The sequence below is a fragment of the Ipomoea triloba genome, chromosome 14 (genome assembly GCF_003576645.1).
Source record: "Ipomoea triloba cultivar NCNSP0323 chromosome 14, ASM357664v1".
Taxonomy (NCBI): domain Eukaryota; kingdom Viridiplantae; phylum Streptophyta; class Magnoliopsida; order Solanales; family Convolvulaceae; genus Ipomoea; species Ipomoea triloba.
The window spans coordinates 5,174,936-5,184,337 of record NC_044929.1 but is presented as its reverse complement, the minus strand read 5'-3'; positions in this window follow the sequence as shown (position 1 = coordinate 5,184,337).

Sequence of the window (9,402 nt, the reverse complement as noted above, 5' to 3'; positions counted from 1 at the left end):
AAAAATCCCGCTTTTACCTCTTTGAATACAAAAACCCGTTTGCCTTGTTTTATTTATCTTGTTTGCATATTCATAGATAACCATCCATTGTTAACGTAGGAATAGCTTCTTGCGAATATAATTAGTAACTAGTGCTTAATACCCCACTTCCCTGTGGTTCGATAACCTCGGAATACTCCGGGTATTTGTATGTGGTTTTATGCTACGACCAAATTGGCGCCGTTGCCGGGGAGGTGGCGTTTTGTATTAACATTAGTGAAAACTTTTATTCTAGGAGTCTATTCCATTTTTCTTTATTTTTATTTTTATTTTGTTTTGTTTACTAACCGGTGCTAACGAGCTTCCTTAGCTTGTTTTTGTTAAGGTTTGTAGGTGTTGCATGCAAACAAGGTCCTCGGGAGGTGAAGGACTATTACCTCTTGACCTTGAAATCGAAAGGAGAGCCAAATTTCTTAGAAAGCAAAGGAGGATGGCAAACGAACAAGACAACATCAATGTCAATCCTAATGGAAACGGTGAAGGAAATGGAAACGGTGAGGGAAACGGTGTAAATCAACCCCCACCGGCAAGGAGAGCTATGTCCGATTATATTGCACCCGACTTGGATGAATACAATAGCATCAATATTCCGGGTGTTGAGGCCAACAACTTTGAGATCAAACCGGCAATCATACAAATGGTGAGATCCGATCAATTTGGAGGGTCGCCAATGGAAGATCCAAATGCTCATATAACCAAGTTTCTCCGGATTTGCAGCACATTTAAGATGAATGGAGTTCCGTTTCTCCGGATTTGCAGCACATTTAAGATGAATGGAGTTCCGAATGAAGCAATCTGCAGCACATTTAAGATGAATGGAGTTCCGAATGAAGCAATCAAACTCCGACTTTTTCCTTATGGAGTTCCGAATGAAGCAATCAAACTCCGACTTTTTCCTTTTTCAGTTCCGAATGAAGCAATCAAACTCCGACTTTTTCCTTTTTCATTAAGGGATAAAGCCGACAGTTGGCTCATTTCTTTCCCCGCCAACCATTTCACTAGTTGGGATCAACTTCATAAGGAGTTCTTGAAGAGATTCTACCCGCTTTCAAAGACTCAAAGGATGAGGAGAGCCATTCAAAACTTCAAGCAAATTCCAAATGAATCTCTAGCCGAATCTTGGGAGAGATTTAAGGAACTACAAAGGCAATGCCCTCATCATGGTATTCAAGGATGGGATCTTATGATGGCTTTCTATGAAGGGTTGCTTGATAATTCAAAAATCTTGGTGGATGCTTCATCGGGAGGGTCATTCACGGTTTTAGAACCTACTCAAGCCGAGGAACTACTTGAAAAGATTGCAACAAATGGAACAACTTGGTATTCGGAGAGATCTTCCCAAAGGCTTGTGGGAGGATTTCATGATGTTGATCGAATATCCGCCTTGTCGGCTAAGGTGGATAATATGACATCCATGGTTCAAAAGATAGCTCAAATCACTCTCCAAAATCAAAATATGAGCTATACTTCTACTACTCCCAATTTTTCAAGGCAAATCATGATGTGTGAATTATGTGGGGGAGAGCACAATTTGGGAGAGTGCTTAAATGATGATATGGGTTCTCAATCTACTTTGGAGCATGTTGATTTGGTAGGATATGGTAGGCAACAACAATCGTTTCAACCTCAAGGGGTCTACAATCCAAACGCACCAAGGAATCATCCCGGGTTTTCTTGGAGTAATCCGATGGGGGCTGCAAATCCCCAAAACTTTGGTAATAGAGGACCGCCACCGGGATTCCAAGGGCAGCAAAATTTTAGAGGTGGCCAACAACAACAATCCATGCCAAATCAAGGATTCCAAGCCCCGACTACTCAACCAAGGCAATCTTCAGAAAATTCACCTCCACCAAATTGGGAAGCCATGATGGAAACGATGTTTAAATCTCAAATGAAGAGTGATGAGAGGTTTAGGCAATTGACAGAGAAGTTGGATCAATTGGGTGCTCATAACAAAATGTTGGAAAGACAAATTGCAAACCAAGCTTCTACTTCTAGTACTCAAGTCACAGGTAAGTTGCCCGCTTACCCTGAAAATCCAAGAGAACATGTCAATGCCATTATAACAAGAAGTGGCAAGGAACTTGAGGAACCATCTTTCCAAATTGAAAAGCCAATGCCAAGAGGAAGGAGTAATGGAGAAATTGAAGAAGAAGTTGAAAAAGAGGAAGCTACCCCTCCCACTTCTATCCCAAATCAACGAGTTCATAACAAAGATGATGGAGTGAAGCCGGAGAGGAAATATGTACCACATTTGCCATTTCCTCAAAAATTTCAATGTCAAGCCAAAGAGAGTAGATGGAAGAAATTCTTGAATTTGGTTGAAAATTTGAATGTGTCTATCCCTTTGCTTGATTTACTCACTCAAGTGCCTTCTTATTGTAAGTTTTTAAGGGAGATTCTCTCAAGAAAAAGAAAACTTGGTACTCAAGAGATGATTGCTATGACACAAGAGTACCGGACCCTAATACATGATGAAGGAAAGTTTCCTACCAAGCTAAGGGATCCCGGGAGTTTCACTATCCCATGTGTCATTGGAGGGTTCACCATAAATAGATCACTTTGTGATCTAGGAGCAGGTGTTAATGTAATGCCTCTATCTCTTTGCAAAAGGTTAAATTTGGGAGAGCCAAAGCCGGTTCAACTCACACTTGAATTTGCTGATCGGTCAACCAAAAGCCCTATTGGAATACTTGAGGATGTCCCGGTTCGAGTGGATAAATATTTTGTGCCTTGTGATTTTGTTGTTATGGATATTAGAGAAGATCCGTATATTCCAATCATATTAGGGCGGCCTTTCTTGGCTACAACTGGAGCTATAATTGATGCAAGGAAGGGATCAATAATTTTTGACTTTGGAGAAGAGAAAGTAGCATTTAATGTTTTTGATGAGCCTAAATCTCCTTTTGTTGAAAAATGTTATCGGGTTGATGCGGTTGGTAACAAGAGATTGGAGAAGGGTGAAGAGTTTGATGCTCTTGATGAGAGAACTTTTGATGAGCATAAAAAGTTTAAAAAAATTTTACATGAGGAAGTTGGTGATGTTGCACTTTTGGAGAAAGAATCTAAGGTGAGAAAAATTGAAGAATATGAATTTTTGTTTGAAGATGGAGGCCAAGTTCTACTAAATAAAGGTAAAGATTGGGCAAACAATTCTAAATTGAAGGCATTGATAGAAGAATACCCTATGGCTTTCAAGAGTTTTGTTGAGCGCTTCATCGAGGCTAGGAATTGGAAATGCCTCGAAAATCATCCAGGATGAACTTTGCAAAAAGGGGTCGAGCTCACGACCTTAAACGAGCGCTTCTTGGGAGGCAACCCAAGTCCTTTTATTTTATTTTTATCACGTTTTTGCACTTTGCTAATTTTTGCATTTTTAGATTCTTATGTTTAGTTGTTAATTGCTTGATGCTTGATGATCTTTGAACCTTTATTTTGTGTCATTGCTTGATGCTTGATGATCTTTGAACCTTTATTTTGTGTCATAAGTGATTTTTGGAGTGACATTTTGCTTTGAATGATGATAAGGTGTTGTTAGGAGTTGGCAAATTGGAAGTTTGAGATGATAAGGTGTTGTTAGGAGTTGGCAAATTGGAAGTTTGAGTTGAAAACAGAGAAATATGCACATTGCCTATTCTCGACGTGTCGAACAGTTCCAGTGTCGAAATGGGTGTCCATTCTGGACATTCTCGACGCGTCGAGAAGTCTGGTTAAACTTTGACCGACCCTTTTTCTTCCTTTTGCCTCCCAAAATTTTTATTTTCCCTTCTTCTTCCTCTCGCACGCAGTAGCGAAAACACCTCCCCTCCACTCTCCACTTCATTATTTTGGCTCCAAACTCTATTCTCATCCACTCCAAACTCATCCTAAGGCTCCAAGGTATCATCATTACTTGTTTCCTCTCAATTCTATGTTCATTTTCGTTTTGAATTGTAGTAGTTTTTGCTTTGAACCCTCATGATACATTCTTGAATTGAGTTAGATAATGTGTTGTGTTGTTACTTGGTGATTGGGGATGATTGATTGTATATGTGGTAGTTATGTTTGTGGTGTTAAAAATGGGATTGATCTTGAACACCATTTGCACTAAACTCTTTTGCTCAACCTCATGCACACAAGGTGTTTGATAAAATGCCCCAATGAAGTTTTTGAAAAATTCCTTGTTTAGCTTTGAAATATTTGGGAACCTTTTGCTTAATCATGACATCCTTGCATTGTTTGCTTGCATATTGCTTCATAATTCCTAATACTTGATGTGTGCAAGCATTGTTCTCCTATTGTGATGTTGTAGTTACCAAATGGCTCCAAGAAATAGGAACTCAAGCACGAGGCAAGGGGGAGAATCATCACAATTAGCACAAGAACATCCTCAAGGTGTACAATTCCAAACCTCCAACACCTCATCACAAGTTACCATCTCAGGAATGTCTCTCAACCCCTCTTTTGTTTTAATTTGCTACATTGAGGACAATGTAGAATTTAAGTGTGGGGGAAGGGTTTAGACTGTTTCATTTTATTTTATTTCTTTTTCACTTTATTTTAGCTTTCTTTTGCTTTTGATGATGATCTTGCTTGGATGACTCAAATTTTTGCTTGAATCACTTGTTATGGGCATGGCTATTATTACTCTCTCTTGTAGGTTTGTGGATTGTTTTGGTTGAACTTGCTTCATTCCCTTGCCAATATTCTTGTTAGCCACATAATAAACTGAACTAATTTACAATCCAGTGGTTAGTGTTGTGCTAGTGAAAGATTATGTGGAACTCCGGTGTTGGTTGATGTTCTAGAACTTGCCTCAATACTCCTTAAGTGTAGTCTAATTCTTGCATGCTTAGAAAGGATTTAGGCCATTTTTGTTTACCCCTAGCCTTTTAAACCTTTTCACCCCATGTGTTTTTATTATCCCTCGTGTCCCCGTTGTGCCTTTTTATTTGTTTATTAAGTGCTAAGCACTTAAACCCCTCTTTGTGAATTGTTTTTTCTTGTTAAACCCTCATTATTAAACCCTTAACCATTGACCAAAAATATTTCCTTCCACCCGTGAGAGAATGCAACAATTATTCTTTGATATTCTTGTAGAAGAGAAGTTTTTGGAGCTTGTATTTTGAAAGCAAATCCTTTAAAAACTTTAAGTGTGGGAGTCTTCTTCATCTATTGTAATTTATTTGTTAGTTTGTTGTTATGAATCTCTTAAAAAAAAAACAAAAAAACAAAAAAAAAATCTGAAAATTATAATTGTAGTTGTTAATTTTATTTTCCGTGTAAAGTTTGTATTTGACCCCCACTATTTCCTTAGGATTGCTTCATTTCGTCTTGCATTATGCTCCTGGTTTTCATCAAACTCTTCTAGCTTCAAAGGTGAATAATTGTGAACTTCTCTCCGTTTTGTGTATCTTCCATACCCCTTCTTTGTTAGCACTTAACCTTTAGCCCCGTTACAAGCTCAATAAAGACCTACTTGATCTTTGCATGCATTTTTGGGTCTATATTAGGAGGAGTGTGAAAGGCAAGCTTATGGAATGTTTTTCTCAATGCCAAATTCTGCATAAACCTAACTGAGTAGGTGCACACATTATTGAAAGGGAAACATAAAATCAGTCATTTAAAAAAAATTATTTTATAATTGACTATTAAGGATTAGTGATACACTCTCATTTGTACCTATTTTACTTGTGTTTTTATGTAGGTTTTATAGTTAATTGTGTGATAAAATGTTGTGTCCAATGCTTACTTCTTTGTTTTTATATTTAAAATGGTATAATGCTTGGTTTAGATGTTTTTGATGTGTTTAGAAGTGCATTAGAACCATTTGGGAGCAAAAGCCAATCCAAACGAGCCAAAGAGTTGAAATTCCCGCTACCATGGCGACACCTCGGTAATTGGACCATATCTCAGCGTAGGAATATCCAAATGAGGTGATTCCTGAACCATTGGAAAGAAGACTTCAAGGGCTACAACTCTTATGAAGACATCAAAGTGTAGATCAAAAGGAAAAATGGTCAAAAGATCAAAGAGTTGTAATTCCGACTAAATATGGCGACACCTCGGTAATTGGACCATATCTCAAGCTAGGAAATTCCAAATGAGGTGATTCTTGAACCATTGGAAAGAAGACTTCAAGGGCTACAACTCTTATGAAGACATCAAGGCTTGATTCGAAAGGGAAAATGGTCAAAATCAGGATGCAAGTCAGAACTGTGCACAGGGATTTTCGACGCGTCGAACTCAACTTTCGACGCGTCGAAAATCCCAAAAATGAGGCAGAATAGGGCGCTGTAAACATTCGACGCGTCGAATGTTGGATTCGACGCGTCGAATGTCGCAGATCTGCGATTTTTAGCTTCCAAAAATTGTCATTTTTGCCCCTCTTTCTCCACTCACTATAAAAACATCATTTTCTCTTCAAACCCTACCTGTTGGCTGCTGGTTTTTGTCAGAAAAAGAGGAAAAAGAACAAGGAAAAGAAGCTTCATCATCTCCAAAAGCCAAAGAAGAAATCATCACAACTTTTGGAAAGGAGATCAAAGAAAAGAGCTTGGAGGCATCATTTGGGAGAATATCTTCCTTTTTCTTTTCTATTTTGAATTTTATTGAATATTTGTTGGATCTATTTTAGCCATGTTAGGCTAAACTTTCTTTTGGGATTTTTGGGTATAAAAGTGTTTATGAACCTATGTGTCTAGTTCTTATTTTGTTTTAATGAAATATCTATTTGGGTTTATTGCTTGTGTTGCAATTGTGATTTATGTTATTGATACTTGTAATTAGATGCATATGATTGCTTGTACCTTTGCTAGATTTGTCTATGAATCAAAGAGCACCCACAATTGCACTTGACTATTGTACCTCGAGAGAGGACAATTTGGTTAAGGGATATATTGTGAATAGCTCACGAGAGTGAGTATTCCAATTGTGAATAGCCCACGAGAGTGGGTATTCCATTCATTGCTTAGTCCCGATTTTATATTGCGAATAGCTCACGAGAGTGAGTATTCCAATTACCTTATTTTGGGTTTGAGTTACGAGAGTAACCTTTCCCTTTTAGATGGCAATCATCCACACTTGTCTAACCCAAATAATTATTTCACTTTAGTTTGGCACTAGGTGATTAAACACTTTAACTCCAAAAAATCCCGCTTTTACCTCTTTGAATACAAAAACCCGTTTGCCTTGTTTTATTTATCTTGTTTGCATATTCATAGATAACCATCCATTGTTAACGTAGGAATAGCTTCTTGAGAATATAATTAGTAACTAGTGCTTAATACCCCACTTCCCTGTGGTTCGATAACCTCGGAATACTCCGGGTATTTGTATGTGNCTTTTTTCCAATTTCTTAAAGTCCTTTTTGTGTTTTTCCCTTATTCACTTCGTTAACGATTTATTTGAGTGCTCAAATAAATCATATTATTTTTTGTATATTGGAAATTTTGCTTTGAAACTTTTAGGATCATTGGGAGGAATCGGATCGATTTTACGAAAAATGTGAATCACAGTACGCCTTGAATTGGATTGATTATTTCTGAAAAATGACTAAACCCGAATTTTCAAGAATTTTTTTTTATTTACATCCAATATGGTATGGGTTATTGTAAGCACTAGACAATGTTCCTTCCACCTAATGAGCCATTGAGTCACCATAATTACTTATCCACTATTTCGTCGAGTCAGATATGGGCCTTGGGGCAACAAAACTTCGCTTTTTGTGGTAATAAAAATGCAATTATGAGATTACTAGTTTTTATATCTATAATAAGTAAACCTATTTTCTATTGGTTGAATTTGGGTTGTAGGAAAACAAATGTTGACCAAATATATTATGGGCACAAATAAACTAGGTTGCCCAACCACCACCCTAAGTTATCTTAAAACACAAAAAAGGTTGGCAAGCTGCAATTAGAATAGCCGTTTTAACTCAAGTGTACTAAGTCATAAAACCAATACAAATACCCGGAGTATTCCGGGTTATCGATACTCATCGAACCACAGGGAAGTGGGGTATCAAGCACTAGTTACTAATTATATTCGTGCACTTGACTATTGTACCTCGAGAGAGGACAATTTGGTTAAGGGATATATTGTGAATAGCTCACGAGAGTGAGTATTCCAATTGTGAATAGCCCACGAGAGTGGGTATTCCATTCATTGCTTAGTCCCGATTTTATATTGCGAATAGCTCACGAGAGTGAGTATTCCAATTACCTTATTTTGGGTTTGAGTTACGAGAGTAACCTTTCCCTTTTAGATGGCAATCATCCACACTTGTCTAACCCAAATAATTATTTCACTTTAGTTTGGCACTAGGTGATTAAACACTTTAACTCCAAAAAATCCCGCTTTTACCTCTTTGAATACAAAAACCCGTTTGCCTTGTTTTATTTATCTTGTTTGCATATTCATAGATAACCATCCATTGTTAACGTAGGAATAGCTTCTTGAGAATATAATTAGTAACTAGTGCTTAATACCCCACTTCCCTGTGGTTCGATAACCTCGGAATACTCCGGGTATTTGTATGTGGTTTTATGCTACGACCAATTAGTACACTTGAGTTAAACGGCTATTCTAATTGCAGCTTGCCAACCTTTTTTGTGTTTTAAGATAACTTAGGTGGTGGTTGGGCAACCTAGTTTATTTGTGCCCATAATATATTTTGGGTCAACATTTGTTTTCCTACAACCCAAATTCAACCAATAGAAAATAGGTTTACTTATTATAGATATAAAACTAGTAATCTCATAATTGCAATTTTATTACCCACAAAAAGCGAAGTTTTGTTGCCCCCAAGGCCCATATCTGACTCGACGAAATAGTGGATAAGTAATTATGGTGACTCAATGGCTCATTAGGTGGAAGGAACATTGTCTAGTGCTTACAATAAACCCATACCATATTGGATGTAAATAAAAAAAAATTCTTGAAAATTCGGGTTTAGTCATTTTTCAGAAATAATCAATCCAATTCAAGGCGTACTGTGATTCACATTTTTCGTAAAATCGATCCGATTCCTCCCAATGATCCTAAAAGTTTCAAAGCATAAATTTCTCAATATACAAAAAATTAATATGATTTATTTGAGCACTCAAATAAATCGTTAACGAAGTGAATAAGGGAAAAACACAAAAAGGACTTTAAGAAAGTTGGAAAAAAGTTTAGAAATGGAAAAAGAAGTATTTTCAAGCTATGGAAATCATTCTACAAAACAACACTATTAATCTGAAATAATACACGATAGGAAAAATCATTGTTTTGATACCTCAATTGTTTTGTAATTGCCAATTTTATTCCTAATTTTTAATTTTGTCGAATTGGCCATCTAATTGTTTTAAATTTCATCAGTTAAATTTCCTACCCACTGTTGTT